A 20273-nucleotide genomic window follows, 5' to 3' on the forward strand; every position below is an offset into this window, starting at 1 on the left:
CATTTTAATGACTCTTAGAATGAAATTAATTGCAGCTAACTTTAGAGATCTATACTGTGCACATTGTTTAGCTTTGAACTTTTGATACAAGATTCATCCAACCAGAAATAGATACGTACTTTATGATGAGATGAGGTTTCACTTAAGGATGTGTGCATCTCCATAGATGACAATGCAGAAAAAAGTCAGGTGACTAGCTCAACTATAGATAACTAAATTTATTTTAAAATCACAGTTGCACAGGCTATTCACCAGAACTGTGTCGTACATGTTGTGAATCTGTTTACAGTAAGTTGCTTTAAAAAAAAAAAAAAAGTCCATGTCTAGAGAGAAGGAAAAAAATAAATTCCATGTCTGGAGAGATGAAAATATATGCTCCATTTACCACAGGTGAGTCACCAAATTTTATAATCTGTGCTTCTGTGTAGTGTCTTTCACACCTCCTTTAACAATACTCAATGAGAACCATAAACAGCATGTTTATAATGTGAATTCTTTGAATTAATAACTTTGTATGAAAGTCCTGTCTGATGCATGTTATAGGTTGTATTTGTACAAATTGTAAGAGAATGTATTTTCTTCATATTGTTCTTTTTGCAATAATATTACTGATGCTTAAAACATCTGCTTCAGTCTACTGAAATCTACTGTAAACAAGGACAAATGGAGCTAAAAAGTGAAAAATCTGTTTAAGAAAATAAAATTGTGTTCATATTTCAGTAGATTGATTTATCATTGAAATTTTCCATTCAGCCATAGTCTTCAGGGTTTTGATTATAAATTAAACCAATATGTCTGCCTGGCAAAATTTCAGTAACTGCAACAACCCCCTTTATTTTTTTTTTTATTTTTTTTTTTTTTAATGACACTTGTACCTTCATAGTGAAAAATGCAGTCTAGTAAGAAAATCTTAATAACTTCATTTGAAAAATTAGGCAGCTGCAGGAATAAACATTCTGTTAATATATGGATCCTAGTGTATCATTTCAGTTTATCTTTTGTATATCTGTAAAATATGCATGCGTTATGTATATATCAACTTTAAATATATGTGTGTGTATATACATCCCTTAACTTCCTAACTTAAAATCTTTTTGCCTGAACTTCTCAAATGATCTCTAAGTTACATGAAAGGAATGGATGATCTCATTATATTAAAAATGGTATTATATTTCAATTTACATTTTACTATTGTATAAATATTTTATATTTTGATTATATAATTACATTATTAAAATTCCTTACACGGGATTTACTGCTTTTCTTCTTACGGGCAAAGTATCAATGAGCTAATGATAATTTTCAGTTTCAGTCTGGGTTTTATTCTTACCTTCATCTGCTTTCTTATGTATAGACATATTATCTGCTATTGAGTATATTGATAAAAACAAACAATCCTTTTACTTTCTTTCCTTTATTTTAGTCAAGAGTTTATGCTGACTTGAAGACTAATATCAAAAGGCATGACTGGCTTATATATTTGACCATAACCACTGAGACTGCATAGAAAAAGGGTTCTTTTTCTAGCAAAAGCCAAGAAAAAAGCATTGACGATTTCCACAGACTTGTTTCCTCTTTCTGGACAAAAGCTGTTGAATTGATGCAGGCTCAGGAATTGTGGTTTAGGAATCATTATGCCAACTCTGTTGAAAATAAAACAAAAAAAAGGTTCCTAGTTTCTTTGTCATTACTGAAATTTACTAATCAAATTCTAGGGAACTTTAAATGATAAATAGAATGTAAAGCTAGACAAAGTCAGCTTCCCTTGACTGCAACATAAACAAAACCCAAGTAACAATTCTCTCATTTTGGTACACTTTTTAAAGGCATTTTTTGTAGCAGTGAACATGATCATATCATACTTTCTTATGTTCAGCAAAGCCGTTAGCTGAGCTATGTCAACATGGAAACTGGTCAAAATAAGATTTTACTGGTGCTACCTCTGTTATCTGTGATACAGTAATGTAACTGTCACATGCAAAGAAAAAATATTTTTAAAGTAAAATAATTTAATGTTAATAGTCTAAAAAATATTAAAGCTTTTATAAACTCAATTGATGCAAATAATCTCATTCTGGTTATGGTTCTTTTGGTTCTTTGCATGACCAAGCCTTTTTAAGGTAACATTTTCATACTGTCTTGTACTTGTTAACAACTCTGACAGGTCACTAAAATGATGAAAAAAAAAAAAGAATTTTACATATATACATACACACATAGGATCTTCCATGTTTTTCATTCAAAACCAATATTTTTGTATCAAAAATCTGTTCTTGTCTTGTAATGACGTTCAAACTGTAATTCTATATGATTAAAAAATAAATATCTGTATTTTTATCTCAATTAAGAATGTGACTGAGATATTAGAAGAAGTAAATGTAATCATTTATTTTACATGAACTTCTAGACCTATATACCTATAGATCTATATACTCAGAGATCTAGGACCTGTATCTCAAATTAATTCAACACATTTGCTCAATGAAATGTCAATAATTTATTAATTCAGATCTTTGAATTAGGAGAAAAGGTGTATCTCTGGACAGATAAACATCTATGAATTGGTTTTCCTTTTAAAGAAAATGAAGAATTTATATTATGCCCTTCATGAAAACATTAAAATCAGTTTCCTCTGTCTTCATGTCACAGAGGAATCATAAAGGACATAATTATCAATGTTTTTCTTCCACTGAACACTTATTCTTTGGATTGTAGAGCTGGAGAAGAAAGACTGAAGGATATATCCCAAAACTTATATTTATATTAAAGGAATGTGTTCACCACCAAGTTGCCTAGAGCCCAGACCACACAGAGCATGGTATTATAGAGTAGGTACTATATAGAAAGTACTTCAGCTCCCTCCATGACTGCATGCTTAAGTTTCATTCCAGAGGAACAGGTCACTGCTGAGGCAAGTGGTGGCAAGCCTGAAGGTCCCTTCCTGATGTGTCTGAGTGTGGCCATGATGGGTTCTCTCACGTCTGTGATTAAAAAGACCATCAGTCAGCCCGAGCTGCTTCATCACAGAATCACAGAATTGACTGGGTTGGAAAAGACCTCAGAGATCATCAAGTCCAACCCTTGGTCCAACTCCAGTCCGTTGACTAGATCATGGCACTAAGTGTCATGTCCAATCTCACTTTAAAAACCTCCAGGGACGGTGAGTCCACCACCTCCCTGAGCAGGCCATCCCAATGCCTGACCACTCTCTCTGTAAAGAATTTCTTTCTAATATCCAGACTAAATTTCCCCTGGCAGAGTTTAAGCCCATGCCCCCTTGTCCTGTTACTAACTGCCTGGGAGAAGAGACCAATCCCCACCTGGCTATAACTTCCCTTCAGATAGTTATAGAGAGTGATGAGGTCACCTCTAAGCCTCCCCTTCTCCTCTTCATAGTACAATGAAGTCATTATTGGTGTTTTCCACCAATACATCAGAGATACTATTTAATTTCACTGTTAATGAGACAATTAGATATTCTAGCCTTTGTTCAACACTGCAATAACTTAGAATTAAGCCTACCTAACACTGATGATACCAGTGAAGATATTTCAGCATGTGGTGTACCATAACAGCAAAAATGCCCCTGAAGTATCACGCAGAGATTGATTACTGGAAGCTTTAAAAACACAGACTAATTGTTTAAATGTTTCAGCAAGAAATTATTGACTTTTTTGTCAGATCTGTAATTGTAATTAATTATATCTTTGAAGCTGTAAGATCTGATTTACCAGTAGTTGCATAGATTAAACACAAAATTTATTTCACTTAGTTGTTCTACACTTCAGTACTCTGTTCAAAGGCTGTTACTTTTTTTTTTCTTTTTTTCTCTTTTCTTTTTTTTTTTTTTTTTTCATCTCAGACATCTAAATACATAGTGACCTATTCAGTTGCCTAAATACAGGAGTCTAGTGGGTTTTTAGATGACATATTGTGGCAGGATGCAAACCCCCCTTTCTCCCCCTCACTCCATCATGGAAGGAGTAGACACATCTCCCTCTCTCTCTGCTACTTGAGGCTAACAGCTTCCTTTTTTTGTCCCCAGAGCACCCTGGCCAGGGCCATTAGGAAAAGGGAGTGCTGAGGCACCAGTGAGCCGCTGAGTGCCCGTGGCCAGTGTGGGGGATGTTTGGAGGCTTCAGGGGCACCCCGACAGCCAGGGTGGGAGTGCAGAGAAGCTTCTGGAATGCCTACAGTCAGATCTGATCAGCCTATAAAAACCGGGACTCTTGTCGAGACTCCGCCCATTGTCGCGGGTCTCTCAGAGCACGAGCAAGATGCTGCAGCCGAGAGCCCCCCTCCCCAGGATGGAGACTCCACTTGCCTTGCCGCCACGTGTGTAAGTAAAATTTCTTCTCGGAGGATTGTGAGTGTATTTAAACTTTCTGTGCACATCTGCACATGTAACTTTCCATGCTCAATACAAGCACATGTATAAATTATTTCTTCACACAATCATTCGTGTATTTTCCTCCTGTGCTTCCACATAAGCACGTGTAACTTTCTGTGAACATTTCCGTGCATATTAATCCTCGCAGGATTGTGAATGTATTATAAATTTACCCTCGCAGAATCACAGGTGTACACTTTCCGTACTCGCTACGAGTACTTGTATCTCTTTAAAACAATCCCACACCGTGTATAGGCAAGTGTGTACTCCTCCAGGACTCAGAAATGGCTCCAGCATTGTTTTGGGTGAGGCAATGTGCATGCACTCTGTGGACCGCCTGTTGTATTAGTTGCTGCCCCTTAATAATTTTCTTCAACTGATATCCAAACCTGTATTTAAGTCACTTTTGGAGTGCTAAACCCCCGTTTCTCACCGTTTTGGACCCTGTTGTCCCTTAAACTAACCTCGGGGTGCCTCCGTGGCACTTATATATTGTATTATGAGCTGGGAGCATATCCATCAGCCATAACTGAAGCTGCTTCAGATAACCTAGAGTCTGTAAGAGGTGAACGGACTCATACGTATAGGCACCTGGTTCAGTGTTCGAGATGTCAGTTCCACAATAGACATGATAAATCTTGTGCTCAATTTATTTGTGTAAATCTAGTGTCTTGTGCCATTTCAGACAACCCAAGGTATTTCACCTCACCTTCAGCTGCCTCTGCTCCAGATCGTGTATCATCTTATCAGTCCTGTGCAGATGTCTTAGATATCTTAGAAAGTATCAGGGAGCATAGGATGTAAATGCACAGACAGCCGAAGTGAATACCTGGCCAACACAGTAAATAGATCCTAGAGAATGATTCAGGTGACCCAATATTGAGTTTTACTTCAAGAATACTTTTCCAATACTTCATTGACTATATTGCCTATCATTACTCATTATGTACCTAGCAGTATTTGAGGTGCCATGAGAGCAGCTTGTTTCTTTTCTTGAGGTAACCTATAACTTTTCTTGCCACTGTACTATTCCAAAGAGAACTTAAAGTTCTGCAGAAAGAAAACTAGACAAGTAAAATTTAGCTATCTCCATCTACTCGTTAAACATTAGGAATATTTTAGGAATCTCCTTAACCATATCAGTCTGAAGAAGGGTATACTGTTCAACCTGTCATGGGATTTTTAAAAGCTGTATTCAAACTGTTTTTTTTTAAGCTCAAAATAAAGATAAAATCTAGTTGATTATAAAATTATGATTTTTGTGTGGATCAAATTCAGTTATTCAGTTTCAGTTAGCTTTGCTACCAAGAAGGTTTCATTAATATTATAGTTTGTAATTCATACAGGAATTTTAAGAAGATGTAAGCAGATGGAGTAAAAACACATAATTTTATTTGTCTGCACCAAAATACAGCTCATACAAAAACTTTTAAGTCTCTTCTTTTGACCTTCTTTAGTAGACTTTGCAACAAGTATATTTACAATAGGTTTGAAACAGGCTCTAAGCTTGTCAGTGGTACAACTGGGCAGGACAATATTGCTGTCATAACCTTATGAATGTGACAGTTTTCTAGTGTTACTGGGTATTGTGACTATTTTCTTACAGGAAATAGATCTTTATTTGTATGATCCTTCGATCTAACCGTGCTGTCACTACACAAACAACACTTTTCTTTCCTAAAATCCAGAATTACATAATAAAAATGACTACCAGCTTCGATGTTATCACAAACCAGGGATAGTGTCTGTTTGTGGCAGATTCTGGTCTTAGTTGTATGTTGTAAACCAAAGCAAACTCTGCTGTCTTCACTAGAATTGCTCTTGACTGATGCCTCTTCACAGACTACTTATCTAGTATGATTTTTATCAAATGCTTTTGATTATGTTTTCTTTTCATCAACATAAAAACTTTCAAAGCAACATTTGAACTTAATCTGCATGCTGGAAAACACACAGAGAAATAACTCCACAGATTTTAAAAATTGTTTAAGATTTTTTAATAATATGGTTGTTGCATTATGCGCTGTAATTCCATGAATTCACTGTATTTAAGAACTGCAATATTTCCCCTGAAGTGATTTTCCAATATTTCTTGATTCTTTATATTATTTAAATGACATCACAAATGTCATTTTCAGATTACAGTATACTTCTAAAAGATATTCCCAACACAAATTATTTTCTAAGAGTTAAAGCAAAATACTGTGTATTGCTTTCATTATGTTTTATTCTACAAAAGCATGCGAAGAAGAATGTTGAAAGAAACAGGCATCAGAAAAGGTACTGAAAACTTGGGTGAATAGCAATATTTTTGATCTGATACCTGCCTTCATAATGGTCTGAACCAAAATGCTATATCTAATTATTTCCAGGTTTTGAGGTGTTCAAATTTAAAACAAAGATTTGAATATGATCTGGTATAAACCACAAAAACCTCACTATCTGGAATTATACTAAAAAAAAAAAAAAATTGCAATTAAAGAAATAATTAATTCTATGACTAATAGGTTGTTTAATCATGCTATATTCCTGTAACTGAGAAAACTACCTTATTAATAATGCAAGACTTGTTGTATTTTTTCCCCAATTCTACCCAGAATGCTTTTCTTGACATTCCAACAAATCATTTGATCACTGAAAACAAATTTAAATTAATTATATGATTCTCTTTTCAAATTCATCTCTTTGGGAAAAATCATTTACTAGCAATAAACCAAAAAACTCGACCTTGATAATTGACTGTGGGAATCAAAAACACTGGGGACTTGTTGTGTAATACTAAATTTTACACAGTTGCCAAGCTCAAAACTAAATTATCACTCTCTCATGTTGAATTTTATTAATATATGCAAATCTGAGAGCATGTTTATAAGTCTGCATGCGTTAGTTTAATTTCTCCAAAAAGCTCTACAATTTCAAGTGAACACATCAATTTCAGAAACTCTACATGTTCATAAAACACTGTGAGTGAAATTCCTGGTGGCAGCAACCATTTCAGCTAATGAATCCACACATGCTTCATGCACAGTGTCACAGAACTACTCAACAGGAAATAGACGTTGAAGTAGATTTTACTGGTCCTTCAGGAAGTTACCAGTCAGTCTTAACTAACATCCACTTAACTCTTTCTAGTGATTGCAGCATCTGTTCAAGTCAACTGGATGTCCATTAGCATTCACAAATTGCAAAATCCTTTCAGAAACAAGGATTACACCTGGCTGTTACTGCCTAATAATAAATAGAGCCATCATATATGAGTTTTTAATAATAGAGGAAAGAAAGCAAATAAAATCCATGAAATGAAATCATGAACTTGCCCTGAAATAACAATTTGATGTCTTATCTTCAGATCTAAAACCGGCTCCCGGGATAACAAGTTTCAACAGTAGTGTCACATGACTTCATTCTGGCTAAAGAGAACAGAATGAAAATACAACTTTTGTTTGATGACAGGTTCTTTCCAGATAAAAGGAAGGGAAAAATAGAATAGATTATTCACTTCCCATTTCCCTCACTCTGAAACAAATCCATAAATTTCTCCTGTGGAGCTTTGATCTCACTTTCAGCTTGAGTTATGCTAAGACTGGACAGTTTAGAATTTCGTTTATTCCAAGGTTAGAATTTTTGCTAATGGAATCATTACAGTCATTTATGTAAAACTAAGGTTCATACTAGTGTGAAAGTTTCTGCTGCTCCTTCATATGTTCAAATATCATAATAAGTTATTCCACTAAGATATTAGCATCACAATGAACATGAGAGAGGTAGATTTTCACTATTTATTTATTTATTTATTTATTTATTTATTGTGGGAGTGGACTACACAATGATCTTAGCAAAAAATATAAGTAACAACACTGTGAGCACAGCAAGTCCAGTAAAATGCGGAGATTGCAGCAGGTGTAGGGCAGTCATGGGAAGCAGGCAACCGAAGCAGGAGTGGAACCTCTCACAGATGGCAACCATCAAAAAGAAAGCCAGCCCCCAGAAACTTCCTGTTTATATATGGGCCGTGGTATTCATATATGAAATACTTGATTGATCAACCCGAATGTCACTCTAGGTCCTGTCTCATTGTGATTCCTCCCAGCTTCTAGCTTGAACATGCAGCTGGGAAGACAAAAACTTCCTTTGTCCACTTTGTAACAGCCAAAATGTCAGTGAGTTCTTACATTTTTTTCCTTCCAAATCCCAAACACTAGAAAGATACTGGAAGAAAACTTTATGCCAGAGTGCTATCTTATTATTCTCAAACTAATTGCAAACCAAAAGACTGTGTTAGGCACTAAGAAGAAAATGTTCTAACTGCATAGAAAATTACCTAAATTTCAGCTAAACCAGCACAAAACAGTTGTGACACAGTAATGCACAATTATTATTACCGTGGGTTGGCTTTGCTCAAGAATATCCAAAAAACAAACAAGAAAAAGTAAAAGGATAAAATTAACTGATCTAGGGAATTTGATCTACTTAACTGAAAAGGGTGGGGGGAAGCTGCAAGGGAAATTTTCACAGTTGGATATTTTATCTTTGCATTTTATGATGTGGTTAGATTGCTCTGCCATCAAGAACAAGTCCAAAAAGAAAGAGTGCTGTTAAAAAAAAAAAAGAAAAAAAAAAGAGAGAGAGAGAAATAAAAATGCAAAGTATGCAAAGTACAAGCATAACTGTTGCTAATGGAAGTTTAATGCACTTTGATGAAATTTTGCTGCTCTTTACAGAGAAGAAAACTCTGGTTTCACTACAGCTGAAAAGAGTTAGATTTTGAGATATTTTTTAAAAAATACATTACAATAATTTTCTCTACAGACTTCTGGCTGTTCCAGGACAAGGCCAATATGAGAAAGGAGGCCAAATTTCCCTGTGTTGCGAACTAGTATCATATATTGCTGACAATGTTTTGCTCTAAATGTCATGCTTTATTTTACAGTTAGACAAATGTGAATGCAAACAACTCCTTATTGTATCCTTGGTTTTATTATTGTCATTAGAAGTTCATAAATTTCATACATGTAACCTTACTTCAAAACGTTAATATATATTTTGAAAGTTAACATGAAACTAAAAAATAAATAAATAAACAAGACTTTTAACTTTTTTTTTTTTTTTTTTTTTTTTTTTGTCCTTTACTATTTAACATCCTGTTTGTTTTCTATTGAAAATTATCAAATTTATGTCTTCTGGAGGAAGAGAATAAAAAAACACAAAAATTTATTAACTCGTTTCCTTACTTCACAGAATCACAGAATCACGGAATCACAGAATGTTTGGGATTGGAAGAGACCTCGAAAAATCATCTAGTCCAATCCCCCTTTTGGAGCAGGAACACCTGGATGAGGTTACACAGGAATGTGTCCAGGCCTGTTTTCAGTGTCTCCAGAGAAGGAGACTCCACAGCATCCCTGGGCAGCCTGTTCCAGTGCTCTGTCCCCCTCACTGTGAAGAAGTTTCTTCTCATATTTAAGTGGAACCTCCTATGTTCCAGTTTGCACCCAATCTTCTTTACTTCTTGAAGTAAAGTCTTTATTTACTTGTTCTTTGTTCAGTGTTTAGTATCTATCCACATGTCGAGGATTTTGATTGTGGGGTGACAAGAAAATCCTGGCAGATGTATTGCTAACTTCCTCTCCTCCCCCCACTTACTCCTCTTGCCCCTCCCTCTCCCTGCTTCCCACTAAGGACAGGTGATTGGGAGGAAAAGAAGGACAGAGAGAAGAGAGTTGGAAAAATCAAAAATGTTTTACTAATGCTACTAATAAGAATAGAGAAAATAATACAAAATATACAAAACCAATCTTGAAAGTCTCAGCAACTGCAAAGTTGGCACCCGAGGTCCTGAACTGGACTCTGCAGCCAGCCAGAGCTGGATTCAGTCTTTCACTAGGCCTCAGTTTGCAGGGACAACTAGCAAGATCCCCTCCTAATGTCAGCCATAAGCAGAAGGGAAAAAGAAAGGAAAAGAGACAAGATCCTCATGATCTCCCACTGTTATATGAAGTATTCATGTGAATGGAACATTATACACCATTGGTCAGTTTCTTGATCACCTGTTTCTCATTGCCCCTCTCACGAGATGTGAATCTGTCCTTATCAATAAGTTAGCATTCCATTGCTATGTTTACCAAAACATGTATCTGGTTCTCCAGGAAAATGCAGCTAATATGAAGGCTTTAGCTGACAGGCAAATTCACTAAAAGAGAAACTTGTTTTTTAACATAACCAGGACACCACAATAAAAACTTTATTGATATTTGTAAATCTTTTTGAAGGGCTGTCATTGGTCTGTGTAATTTCTTTGCTCAAGATATTGAGACTGGTAAATGTTAAGACTGGTGAACTGGTAGTGGACAAGGAGAAGGCTGAGGCACCCAACAAATTCTTTACCTCAGTCTTCACTGGCAAGCTTTCTTCCCACACTCCTCAAGTGAAAAATTAACTGCAAGACAGGGACTAGGGGAGCAAAGTCCTTGTGACTGTAGGCGAGGATCTGGTTCATGACTAGTTAAGGCACCTGTCAGTCCATGGGACCTGATGAGATGCATCACAGAGTCCTGAGGGAACTGGCTGATGTAGTTCCCGAGCTCCATGATATTTGAGAAGTCATGGCAGTCAGGTGAAGTCCCTGCCAACTGGAAAAAGGGAAACATATCACACATTTTCACAAAGGGTAGAAAGGAGGACCATGGGAACTACTGACCTGTCAACCTCACATCTGTGCCTGGAAAGATCATGAAACGGATCCTCCTAGAAACTGTGCTAAGGCACATGAAGGACAGGGGGGTGATTCGATACAGCCGGCATGGCTTCACCAAGGGCAAGTCCAGCCTGACCAATCTTGTGGTCTGCTAAGAGAGAGTAACTATATCAGTGAACAATGAAAGGGCTACAGATGTCATCTATCTGGACTTGTATAAAGGCTCTGACACTGTCCTCCACAACATCCTTCTCTCTAAATTGGGGAGGTATAGATTTGATGGGTAGACTGGTGGATGAGAAATTGGCTGGATGGTCACATCCAGAGAGTAGGGGTCAATGGCACAAAGTCTGGATGGGCACCAGCAACAAGTAATGTCCTCAGGGGTCTCTAGTGGGACCAGTACACTTTAATATCTTCAGCATCAACATAGACAGTGATTGAATGGAATTGAGTGCACCCTCAGGAAGTTCGTAGATGACACCAAGATGAGTGGTGCAATTGACACACCTGAGGGATGGGATGTCATCCAGAGGGATCTGGACAAACTTGAGAAGTCGCCCCATGCAAACATCATGAGGTTCAATAAGGCCAAGTACAAGGTCTTACACCTGGGTTCGGGTAACACATGGTATCAATACAGGCTGGGGGATGAAGGGATTGAGAGCAGCCCTACAGAGAAGGACTTGGTGATACTGGTGGATGAAAGATTGGACATGAGCAGTTAATGTGCATTTGCAGCCCAGAAGGCAAATCATACCTTGGGCTGCATCAAAAAGAATGCAGCCAGTAGGCTGAGGGAGGTTATTCTGCCCCTCTACTCTGCTCTGTTGAGGCCCCATCTGGAGTACTGCATCCAGCTCTTTAGCTTTCAGTACAAGAAAGACATAGACATGATGAAGGGGGCCACTGAAGATGATCAAAGGAACTGAACCCCTCTCTCATGAGAACAGGCTGAAAGACTTAGGGTTGTTCAGCCTGGAGAAGGCTCCAGGAAGACCTTATCATGGCCTTTCAGTACTTAGAAGGAGCCAATAAGAAAGATGGGGACAGACTTTTTAGAAGGGCATGTTATGACAAGACAAGAGGCAATGTTTCTAAAGTAAAAGAGGAGAGATTCAGGCGAGACATGAGGCAGAAATTTTTTTACAATGAGGGTGGTAAAACACTGGAAGAGGTTGCCCAGAGAGGTTATTGATTCCCTGTCCCTAGAAACATTCAAGGCTGGATGAGACTCTGAGCAATCTGATCTAGTTGAAGATGTCCCTGCTCATTGCAAGGGGATTGGACTAGATGACCTTTGAAGGTCTCTTCCAACACAAGTCATTCTATGATTTTATGATTCTAAGAATTCAATTGCTTTTTTTTTTTAAAGTGTTAATAATCCTGCAAACTTACTCTGATCTAGAAAGAAGAGACAGATATACTCTTTGCAAAATCTAGATATTAGGTTAATAAGCATTACTTTAGAACAGAAATATTGACTCTATTTAATCCTCCTGATTCTTATCTTCAAGTTTGAATCATTAGTAAACAACCTATAAGAATCCCAAAATACTTAATACACAGAGTAGAATCCTGACTTCCAGTGAACTCAATGGGAATACTACTGTTGATCTTAGTGCTATCTTTGTTCCACCGTACCCAAGATTTTGTGATATATAAATTGATAAACCTGAAAATTTAAGGATAAACAACACTCCTTAAGATGATCTCATCCCTGAGACCTGCTATGTTATTTACTTTGCTGACAATGATCCAAACTCTAAAACTGACACTTCTTGTAAGTTCTTATTTGTAAAAGAGTTGATTTACCAGAGACTACAGGTATGGTAATTTTTGAGTTTATTATAGTTTTCTGTTTCTTCATAGCTTCTCAGAGAAAAAAAAAAAAAATAAATAAAGAAAGAAACATCTGAGAAAAAGTTTAACAAGTTGAACATTGATGACTTTTAAAAATTATATTTGATGATGTTATAATGATACAGGTTATGAGACAATCATTTCTGACAAAGATGCTTACTGAAAATGGGAAAAATGGACACGCAGAACATGATTCTGTGAGGAAAGAGGAACATGAATTACAACTCTCCTAAAAGGGCAAATAGATAGGACTGCACAGAGAGCCAAAGCAAATACATATTTGAGGAATTCAGCCCACTGGCTGTAAGGCTACAAATGTGTGAGTAAATAGAAGGGCATTACCATGTGATTTTCCAATGTTCCCCTAGGATAATTTGTTGGTAATGTCACATAAAATATAAAGTATGAAGTAAATTAAGGCTGTAACAGATAATATTCATAAAATAAAACTACAGACACACAAAAGAATCTCATATTCCTCTACTGTATTAGTTTATTATTGAATGCTTCATAAAAGATTTCATATTCTTCCAGTAGAAAAACGTATATGCTGCACTTTCTTTATATGATGTACCTGAAGCAGCCCAGATTGAAATGATTCTAATCTGCTGCAGCTAGAGTGTCTCAAATATTTGATTTCAAGCTAGCACTTATACTTCAGTCCACAACATGAACACACTGTAACTAATAAGAATAGAATTAATTTCTTTGGAAAAAAAGTAAATCTCAAGTCCTCTACATTTCAAAAAACCCAACAACACTTTCGAAAGTGTATACTGCATTAGGCATTGTGGGAAGTACATGTAAACCCAGTTGGTTACGTGTAAAATTTAGTAAGAATGTTAGAGGTTTTTTTTAGATTTTAGAGGGGGATTGAATTTAAACACTGCACATAAAATATTACTCTAAGTCATTACTTAAATTTGTATGCAGTCCCATGCAGTATACACCAATAATCTCTTGGCATCACCTTACAAGAATATTTTATGCCATACAGAAATGTCAGAACATATCTCAGAGTTATCTCAAGACTACACTCAAGAAAGCACACCACAAACTATTTGAATGTAAGGACTTCCATCTGAAAACAGTTCAAGCAGAGGATAATGTAGCTTACTTTAGTCTGCCCACCCATATAATTTTATTTCTTGATAACAGTGAAGATAAAATGCCAGATGTGGTGCTGGGCCATAAAAAATGCTGAGCATGTTTTCCATTGCACAGAAATAATATCCTCTGTCTTTTAGGAAACTGCTATAAATACTGTATGATCAGGGATGTTGCAGAAGGTTGACTAAGCCAATTGCAATGGAAAGAAAGAACCAGTCAACTCAGATTTAATTAGTCAATATTACATAAATGCCCATATTAAAAACACAGAAAATGGGCAGGTTGGCTGTTAATTATAAAATGGAACTGTTAACAAGTGGAGATTTGTACAGAAAACCAAAAATTAAGTATGTGTTAAACTACAGTATCAATTAGAAGATTTATCTTCCAGCACTTTAGTTAATGAGCTTCACATAAGATTGAATAACAGATACTGCAGCTGCAAGTAGAGGGGTTTTGTGCAATGATTCACTTTTAAAATTACATCAAATTTCCATTAACCACAGTACTATACAAGTATTATATATTGATTAGAATAAAAGTGCACTTCCAATACATAAAATCTAGCCTCTTCTAATGTTTTGAGTACTTTAAAAGAATTCCTAGTATGTTCTGAATACTGTAAAAATATATTTGATATTATTTGATATTATATAAAATAAAAATGTGTGAGAAAAAAGGCATAATTTCTTATCTTTTTTCTGTGTGGATATGTGGATTTACAGACATACACAATTTGAGCGTAATTAAGCATTTTGTTTGGTTATATAACATACATATTATTGTAGTTAAAACATTATTTTGTGTTACATAATAATTTCACTCTTTTAGCTACTATGCTTTTAAAGTAATTTTTAAACAAATTGTATAGAATCAATATAATGAATTCTTAGTCTTAAAAAGATTTCAGTTTGTTTAACACACAGACAAATTCCTGACTGATATAAACTGATGTCCTTGCTTGAATTTAGTGAAGCTAAATTCATCTGAAAAATTTTACACCAGCAAAAAATATTACCTAAATGTGTGTCTCATGATTCAAGAAAAATAAATCAGTAAAGAAGAAATAAGAAATGAGCTATCGTGAAAGGTTTTTTTTTTCATAACAACATTGGAAGCTATGATTTCATGTATAACTGATATCACATTGCAACTCCCTGGAGGTCACTCTCTTAAACAATCTAAGTTTTATTTCTTAGCATTTATTTTCCCTGTTCTTTTCAGAGTAACTTGTGTGGCCATGCTTCCTATAGGGAAAATGGAGAAAAGCAGCTGCTTTTGCAGGCAATCACAGGGATTCTGTCCACACTACACTAATATAGAATTTATATAGACAACAATCTGAAAAGAAGAGCCTGCTATGTAAGCATAACAAAAGCAAACTAAAGCGGGACAACTCAAGACAATGGAGAGATTAATTTCAAAAATATAACCTTTATAAGGACTGTATGCTAATGCAGTCACACTTTATGTTCCTGGGTGAAAATTATTAGCCTCATTAGATAAAGTTTCATGCTAAATTTCAAGTAAAAAATCTTAAATCTTCAAACTTCAGTAATTCAAAAAGGAATCCTGTTCCCATCTTGTTAAGTACAATAACACTATTCACGGCTACTGGAAGTAATTAATTTTTTATTTCATCTATTAAAGTTACAAAAATGTTAACAAATTACATTCTGTAATATTTTCTCCATTAATTTTTTAAATTATTGGGTTTTTGAAACAGCTATCTCTCTGTCACTGATAAATTCATCAATTTGGTACCTATAGAAATTGTCGTCCATTAACACCATGTCAAAAATGTAACGTTTTTCTATCATCTTGCAAAATTTTCAAGCATTCATACCTTGATTTTCAAAGCGGTACTTTTATTGTAAAGTAATCTCATATTTTAAAGGATACACAAGTTTAGGTATGAGATTGAGTTCAGTTTAGGTTACAAGATAATTATATTACTGTCAAGGGTTTTGTATGTGGCACACTTCAACAATCATTACTGTGACATTTGGCATAGCCACTAGCTTCTGTCATTGTCATTTTCCAAGACTTTACTAGAAGTGAATCCTTAAAAGGACTTTGCCAGATGAAGTATTTTATATACACTGTCCAGTATTTTAATCTAACAATATTCTGTATAATTTTTTGAAAGTTATCAAATTTGATTTCCGTAAGGTAGAAAAATCCCTTCTTCTTGCTACGAAATATAAATAGGTAACAAAAAATTTGTGTTCACACACTCACAGAATCACAGAGACTGAAAGTGATCTCTTGAGACCATCTAGTTCAACTGCCCCCACACAAGCAGGGTCAGATAGAACAGGTTGCCCAAAACCATATCCAGTTGAGTTTTAAGTTTCTCCAAGGACAGAGACTCTACAACAACTTCACAGTGGCTATGTTCATGAAATAAATTTTAAACAGTTAAATTTCATTGAATTGAATCTGATTTTTATTATCCACTATTTGAAGGATTCTATATGTGGAGTAAACCGCTCTTTAAATGCTTTCCACTAGTAAAAATTCCCAGTAGTGTTAACCTCAATTTTTCTGGTTATTCTTGGTTGGTTTTTGTGTTTGTTTGTTTGTTTTGTTTTGTTTTCCTATACACTTCTCTCAAAAGAAAATTATTTCACTGAAGATAGTTAGAATTCTCTATTTTTATGATCTTGACCAGTCTTGCAGAGTTCTCATTTTGTGTTAAGTTAGCACAAATCAACAGACAAAATAGCCCTGTTGAAATCCATAGCCCAAGTAATATAAACTTGCAGCAGCTGAAATAATGAGGTAGTATAATCTGCTCCTAGTTCAAAGTTTGAAAAAACTCAGGGAATCTATCTTGCTACACGAACAAAGATTTCAAGTACTCAGTCAATCTACTCACAGTGTTTAAAAAAGGAAATAAAAAAATGCTTTAGCATTAAAAGCATGCAAAGTGCTACCAGTATTATTATTTACAATTTACCAACATAACAGCAGTGATCGAAGTGATTATTCCCCTAACATACAATGCAGCTGCTATTGAAAATTTTATAGGCTAACCATGAGGTAAGAGAACAGTCTGTTTCCCTCCAATATCAGATAGTTTAGACCAGGGGTGTCAAACTCATTTTAACCAGGAGCCACATCAGTCTCGCAGTTGCCTTCAAAGGGCTGAATGTAATTTTAGGACTGTGGTATAGAAGTACTTGCTTTAGACATTGGCAACCATTCAGAATGGTGCTATCCCAATAAAACACTCAGTTTTCATTGCTCAGGGACTGATGTATTTTCAGAAATCATGGATAGGTTGCCCTGAAGAAAAGACAGAGCTTGACTGTGCTAATTTTGTCTCAGGTAAGATACAGATATTATATGAAATTAAAAAGATATAAATATGATGATGCAATTAAATAAAAATATTTAGGAGACAACTTATTAAAGTTTATTGACATATTAAGTGTATGAGTGCCAAATAAGGGGGAATATTACTTCCCTTGTACCACTAATGGTGTACTGCTCCTTCATGACCACCAAAGCCACCACTGACTTTTTTTTTTTTTTTTTTTTAATGTTAAAACTACATTTGTTTAGGCCCTCCATGACTGAACAGAGTATGGGGAGTTGATCCCATTTTGATTTTTTTTTTTATTTTTTTCTTTTTTTTGTTTTTTTTTTTTAAGCAGCAGGTCTACAGAAAGGTAAATCACTGTGGATGGGCTCGAAGCTGGTGTAACTTACTGTCCACCAGGATTCCAAGACCCTTCTCAGCAGAACGTCTACTTAGTCAGTTAACCTGTTTCTCCACAGTACCCTGTCATAAGTGGTACTATGCTGAATTATTGTGTGATCCAAAATTAAAGTTAAAATTAGAATTAGTCTAGAAGTTGCCCTTGGTTACCTTACCAGATTCCGTATTGATATTTTATGTAAGACTGTAAGATGGGTCTTCATCACATCTCAGTATGGAAATCCAGAAAACAAAGAGTAGTCTCTAATTGTCTCTGCTTGTCTCTGCAAAGCTGTGTAGTGTAATTTAAGATGTTCAAGTTCCCAGATTCTATGAACTCCATATGTTTCAGGGGCTGTGGTTCTTTTTCAGTGTCTGTCATATGTGTCAACCTTGTACAGTTGTCTCAAATGTTGCGTAGCATCTGAAACAGCACTAGAAATCTATATTTTAGCAGCTGAATTGAATTCTGCTCTCTTTCTAGTCAGTGGAGAGAAAGGGACACTTCTGGGGAAAAAAACAAAACAAAACAAAAAAAGGCCTCCAACCAAATGTGAATATTTACTTTATGTCATCTTTCACAGTACAGTTTCTCACATCCTAAATTAAATATAAATGTTTAGTTAATAAAGTCTTGCAAGTCAGATGGATAATTCCCAAAATTTGCAGAATAAACATCAGACAATTCTCTGACATTAACTTCCTCTTCGGACCCATATCAAGGTTGTAAAGCTCCACATTTAAAGAAATGGTGATTTAAGGACTGGAACAGTGCATTAAACCTAATCTGCCAGATAATAATAGGAACCTGAAGGGACACCTAATATAGATTATGAATGCATTAGTTCCTTCGAGGGTCTTTCTATATCGAGGAGTTTCGTTAAGAAAGATTTTCTTTCATTGTCTTTCACTTGGCTGGCGGGTTTAAATTTGTTTAGTTAAACCTTAGGATTATTATAGATGAAGGTTAATCCTTAGAAAAATATTATTAGATTACATTACTAAAGGTAAAAAGTTCAATGATCCAGTAAAAGTCAGATGAACAATGAAAGGTGGAGAAACCTTAGTTATCTCGTCAAGGCAAATGGACCATATAGAATCAGCTGGTCTAAGACTAACAAAAGAGAACAAGATGATAATTGTCCATTATGCAAGACCCTACAGAATTAGTCAAACAAAAATATTGTCTTCCCAGAACTCCTTGCAGACTAGAGGGATTGTCTGTAAGGATTTCAGATTTATGGTGTACAGGAGGGAGAACATATAAAAATTGTGTAAAACTTACTGGGGAATGTTTTAAGGATGTGGGGATGTGGAAGTCTTATAGGATGTTTAGGACAAAGAATAAAGATAAGGAAAAGGAAAGACTGAAGTAGGTCTGGGATGAACAAGCTTGGGAAAATGCAGGGAGAAGGTTATAAAAAGGGCTGGATGAATGTATGTGTTGTTTCTTGGCATGCATGTTTCAATGAACCATATGAAATCTATATTTTTATTAAATTCCATTACTAACCATCTTCTGTGTGCATACATACTCTATTCTGAATGGAAACCTGTTAATACTAGTGAATGTCAAGCTGGAACAGATGACAAAGGGTCTAAGAGGTCTAAGTAGTAGCAACTGGAGTGTAAATGTATACCTCTGGGGCTCGTATGTCCAGGAGCCAGAAATGTGGGAGACTAGGGCACCTTGGGACCACCTGCTGGGTAGATCCATGGGTGTGCTCCATGTTATGTGGATATATTCTCCCAGCAGACTCCAATCTTGATCATCTGGAAAGCAAGAACAGAATCAGGCCACCCATGCTGTTCGTGTTTGTTGAGTGCTATGTATTTATGAGGGTATTGCTAAGCCACTGTTCTCTGCCTGTGATAATCCACGTAGCCAGTCAGGTGTGTAAATTTTTTATGCATTCATATGTGTCTGTTGGGAATACGTGGTTAACCTTGCACTGCAGAAACTGAGGACATGGGTCCAACTACTTTACATCTGCAAGGCTACCAGATTCAGAAATGTAACTTGGAGTTTCAAAGGGACTATGCTGTCAGCTGCAGAAGGTCAGAAGTCCTTGCAGGCGAGGAGTTTATAAGCAGATAAGCATCCTTTCATCAAGTTTGGAAGTTGGCACTTTGCTTCTGCTACTTTAGAAGGATGGTAAGAGTCAAAAGATATTTCTTCAGTTAATCTAGTGAACAGTAGCCCTTCAGCCCTGATCCTTCCTGTTCCTTTGCACTGAAACTATAAATAAATGACAGGGACATTGTAGCCAGGTGAAGAGAGATTTTCCTAGTTCATGGCTCTTTTGGCTATTTGAAAATCATAACAGAAACGGGGCTGCAGATGTGCAAACCAATCTCTGTGAGAGGGAACTGATTTTTTCTATTGCGCTTTAAATGTACATTCTATGAAAATCTCAAAGAATGCGTTTTTGCTGATTTTAATCAGTGAACTGCAATATCCCTTTTATAAACGTATCTCAGTAGTGGCATGTTCATTAAGATACATTAAG

This window comes from Columba livia, chromosome 1, assembly GCF_036013475.1.
Source record: "Columba livia isolate bColLiv1 breed racing homer chromosome 1, bColLiv1.pat.W.v2, whole genome shotgun sequence".
NCBI lineage: Eukaryota > Metazoa > Chordata > Aves > Columbiformes > Columbidae > Columba > Columba livia.